This window comes from Gossypium arboreum, chromosome 5 (genome assembly GCF_025698485.1).
Source record: "Gossypium arboreum isolate Shixiya-1 chromosome 5, ASM2569848v2, whole genome shotgun sequence".
In the NCBI taxonomy this organism is placed as follows: domain Eukaryota; kingdom Viridiplantae; phylum Streptophyta; class Magnoliopsida; order Malvales; family Malvaceae; genus Gossypium; species Gossypium arboreum.
In genome coordinates this window covers 1,446,295-1,451,816 of record NC_069074.1, presented here as the reverse complement: position 1 = coordinate 1,451,816, position 5,522 = coordinate 1,446,295, and positions in this window count along the sequence as shown.

Genomic DNA, 5,522 nt, shown 5'->3' with positions numbered 1-5,522 from the left:
TGATGATGTCATAAACAAAAAGCTCCACGACAAGGGACACGGGCATGTGGAATCCACACGGCCTAATCACACGGGCGTGTGGGTACTGTTCACAAGTAAAATTAAAAAAAAAATTTAAGTGAAAAATTTTATGAGAAATCAGTTGAGTTCTGACTTGATTTTAATGTTCATGTTGGGCTTCTCGAGGGCCCAAATAAAAGTTGTTATATATATATATATGATCTCAGAAAGTGAATAGTAATATTTTGATAAATCTGTAAATGTTCTGTATGTACTGGTGACTTGTAACACTCTGTAACCCTGTTTCGATGACGGATACGGGTTAGGAGTGTTACATTTAGTGGTATCAGAGCCAGGTTTAGTCGGTTCTCGGATCAAACGTAGTATATGTGAAGTCTAAAAACACATGTCATTAAAATATGTGATAGTGTGATATCCCTCAACTCTAATGAAATTTGTTTTACTTATAGAAAGAGATGTTTTTCAACCAAGCTAATTCTGATAATGCTAAAAGCGATACTCAAGTATACAAGTAGAAAGTTGATTATGATGAATCGGTAAGAAAAAAAAGCATAAATAAATGTTTTATAATACATGTCGATGATGAATATTATGTTATATGTATTATTAAAAGCAAATTATATTACTACATGAAATATAGTCTTGATGACTAAATTATAAAATATATAAATGTAATATATGAAGTACATGATAAGGATTATTAGAGAATTATGAATGAATAGTGAATTTTGTAATATATTACATGTATTGAAGATACAGAAGATATAAGTATATGAATTATTGGTACAAGGATTAAATTGTAAAGCATGTAAAAATATTATGCGAAAGGTGCAAAAGTGATATGCATATATGAAATAATTTGCCCAAGTAGACAAGATTAGAACTACTAGGATGTTAAGGGACCTCAGCATGTTCTCTGATTATTAGCACGCTAGTGTTCTCTGAATATTAGCACGCCAGTGATCTCTGATTATTAGCACGCCAGTGCTCTCTGATATTTAGTACGTCAGTGCTCTCTGATTAGCACATTTATGTTCTCTGTATAGCACTGAAGTGCTCTCTGTTCATTAGTGCATAACAATGCACCTCTGTATAAGTCCTGTATATCCGAAGTGTTCTAACTAGTCTACTGGGCCTCTGCTAAGTAAAAAGTAAACAATTTTTGTTACGAGGTAAATAATTATCTCTGAGTAAAAATGTTAGTTATGATGAAGCAGAACTAGTAAAAGTACGGATAAATTTTTTATAATACTTGAGAATAATAAATGTTATATGAGAAAATATATGAAAATTAAATTATGAGACTTTACGATCTATACCCCTTTACTAGTACAGTTATATACAATGGAATTCATGAGATTTATATTGATTTCAAAAGTGGAAAGTGAAAAAGTTCAATGATTGAACAATTGATAATACAGTCGGAACTAAGAATGAGTTAATAGGTAAAGATGGGTTCTGAATAGAAACATCAAATTTTTCTAAAAACTAGCTGGGATATACAGTACCACTGTTAAATAAAGAAGTTATTCATAGGAAAATCGATTTGTTCAAATATGAAATTTATAGAACGATTAACTGAAAATTTCTTCCGAATTAATTTCTTGAGTGAACTGAATGATGTGAAATTATTGATGACTATACCTGTCAATGAGTTGGTAAATAAATTGCAAAAATATTTAAATATAGTTATTATAAATAGGTATATTACAGTAAAAATTTGTGTTGGGGATTTTATATGGGTGTCTTATATGTACTGATATTTTCAGAAGTATATGCAACTGTTCATGTTTGGATGCTATAATCATTATATGGAAAAGGTTAGATAAATATGCTAACATACAGAAATTGTCGCAAGTCTGATTGATTCACAAGTGGTATTACTCTATCTTTCTTTGGTTATCCAAGTTAATATATGTGATAGAATATTTTATACTAAGATTCACATGATATTATCTTTTGTTACTGTTGGTGGAAACTCTGAATGGTGAATGTGCAATGTTATTCTTCTGGACTCTCTCTGAGATGTTATCAATTTTTATATTATTCAATATAGACCATATCTGGGATATGGCATCAGTGTGATATGTGATCTATGTAAGACCATGGCTGGGCTATGGCTTCAGTGTGTGATATATGACTATGTGCAAGACCATAGTTTTACTATGGCATGGTGAAAACGAAGTACTCAATTCCGAAATTGTTCCCTAAATTGATTAAGAAAGGTAAGTGATAAATGGACTTAAGAGATTGAAATTTATTAAATGTTGATATTAAGCTGAACTAAGTGAATTCATCGTTTGAAATTGTAGATGCCAGAAAATATTGATAGACTATATAAGTGTATTAATTTTGCTTGAAGTGAATTATGTGAAAACGATGATGTTATGTTAATGATGAATGTCAAGTCATATGTGTGTAATTATGAGAGTTAAGTTAGAGGCTTTACGACCTCACCCCCTTACCAGAGTTGTAATTATGACAAAATTTCATGAGAATTATGTTAATAAAGTCACATGTGTAGAATTGGAGAGTATAGTGGTGAAGTGATTAATAAGACATACAGAGACGATAATAGTTTGAAAAGTAAATACAGTTCTGGAAAAAGGTATTAGAATGTTTTAAAAATCATTCGAGATATGCAATGTCATGGTTAGAGAAGAAGCTAATTTCGGTAAATTGACCTATTCAGATATGATGTCTAAAGAGTGTACTTACCGAAAAAAAATTTTGAATTGATTTTTGTTAATGAATGAAATATTATGGGATTAAGGATGACAGAATTAGTCAGATGAATATGTGGCTGTTCATTTTCTGATGAAATTTTTATTGTATAAGAATGTTAGTTAACTAAAATGTTTGATAAGAGCAACGTTGGTCTGATTAAATTATGATTGGGACTTCTTCATTTTTCTTTGTTATACTATTTTGTTATGTTTGAGATAAAAGTAAATGGTGAGATTCATGTGAAGCTATTATTCTGTTTTTACGGGTTGTTACTCTGCATTATATACGTATTGGAAAATCTTGATTTTTTTGTGAATGTTGATTACATGATTGGCTTTATTTGATGATGATTTTATTCCAACCCAATTAAATGCCAAAGTAGGGTTTTCTTTGTGAAACTGAGAAGCTCAGAAATGTGATAATGGGTGGTAATCTAAATAAGTTTAGAGCGAATTTATTTCTGATGTTGAATTTCAGGTCGAACATGATTTTTGTTATTATTGTTATCTCGAGGTAGAATGTATGTATAGATGAATCCGAAGTTTATATAGAAGTTTTTGCACAACGCTCAATAGTAGTTAGTCTGCTCATCCAAGAGAGATAAGATGTGCAGTTATGTGAGTTAGTTGTGCTAGTGATTGTATGTGTTTAATGATATTTTGGATTCGTATTCAGACATTGATTTGTTAACAGGTAAAAGACGAGAAACCAAGTGTATTTAGTACTAATACAGTCAGTGATGAGACGAGTAAGTTGTGAGATAGAATTGCCATAGATTTTGTATCGGGATTGTCATTTTCTCTGAAAAATAAGATGTTATTTGATGGTGGTTGATCATTTGACAAAGAAATATTCGTATGATCATTTCAGTATGTACAAAATTTTTATTGAACAAATCAATTGAGTATAAGTAATTATGAGAGAATAAGTGAGATCTTGATGATATGCTCCGACATTGTATGTGTAACGACCCAAAATCCGTGGGCACCAGAAAAGTGTGTTATCGGGCCTCCGTCTTAGTGAAATAAGTTCGAAAATAATTATTAAAAATATTTATGAGTCTAGTAGTGTGTTTAATTAGGTTTTAATTAAGTAAATTTAGCTTAATTTAGAGTAATTAGTAAAAAGGATTAAATTGAATAAGGGTAAAAGTTTAATTATAGATTAAAGAAAAATTAGAAGGACTTAAGAGGAAATTAAACCATTTCCTATAGTGAGGCGGTTTAACGTGGAAAATATCAAAGATTTTATTGATTAAAAAATATATATTTATTTAATAATTAAGTATATTATATTATATTATATTATATTATTATTATATATAAAAGAGACAAATAAGTTAAAAGAAAAGGAAATGAAAACGAAAACAGAGAAGAAACAGGGGAGAAAGAAGAAAGAAAATGGGAAATAGGGTTTATGAAGCTTGGAGTTAATTGGTAAGCTCAATCAAGTCCTTTTCTCATAATTTTGATATTTTAGAAGTCTTAAAACAAGTTTTTGATAAAATTAAGTTGTTAGTTTGGAAGTTCTTAGGTTTTTAGACAAAGTTCATGTTGAATAAAATGATGAAATAGGGGTTTAATTGAATGAAATTCAAGTTAGAATAGATATAAGGATTGAATTGCAAAGTAAGCTATAAGTTTTGTGTTTTAAGGACTAAATTGAGGAAAATTCGGAATTAAGAAAATATGTTGAAAATTTAATAGTTAAATTTGAGTTTAAATGAAATTTGAATAGGAATAAGGTGTGAATTGGTGTTATAAATTTGGTTATTAACATTTTACATCAAAACAGTTTTGGGAAGTAGCAATGGTCTGACTTTGAAAATTCACTAAAAATTTTATAAATTGAACTAGAGGATGAACAAAATATGGAATTAAAGCTTATTGAGTCTAGTTTCTTATAGTAGAAACAGTGTAAGCAATTAATTGATGAATCAAGAGATATTTGAAATTTTGTAATACTGGTTCGGGGTGATTTCGAGATGCCCTGTTTTAACTTTGGAAAATCATTAAAAATTGTAAAAAATTATTATGGAGTGTAATTTATATATGTGAACTCCTTAATGAATTTAGTTTCAAAATAAATAAACAAGAACCTTATTCGAGTCCTATACAATGAGATAATTTATTTTTAGTAGAGAGAGGTCAGAACTGTCAAATGAAATAACAGGGGAGTATTTAACGAATAAACTGTACTAAATGGCTAGACCAAAAATTCTGAAAATTTTATGGTTAGAAGATATATGAGTCTAGTTTTAAGGAAAATTTACGGATATTAATTTGGAGTTTCGTAGCTTAAGATATAAATAATTTAGTAACAATGACTCAAGTAGACAGCTTAATGGTGAAATTATATATATACATTAAAAATGGTTAAATTTGCATGTTTAGGCTCATGAATTAAATTGAATCATGTTGTATTGATGATTATAAATTATTATTTTCGTAGCCAACAAAGAACCTGAAGCATCAGCATCGAAAGGAAAGGAGAAAGTCATCGAGGACTAAAACGGGAGAATTACGGTGTGTATTACTATAATTCGAATTTTAATTATTATTGATTGCTGAAATTTTAATTGTTATGTATGGTAAATAAGACTTGAGGTAAGTATGTGAAATTGAAATTAGAAAAAGTAAAATAATACCCTATCAACTCGTCGGACTAGATTCGATACAAATGGCATGCCATTGGATTTGTGATGTGATGAAGAGATTGTAGTTGGTAGAAGATGTTTCATTATTATATACTTGGTTTATCCGAATAGGCATTTA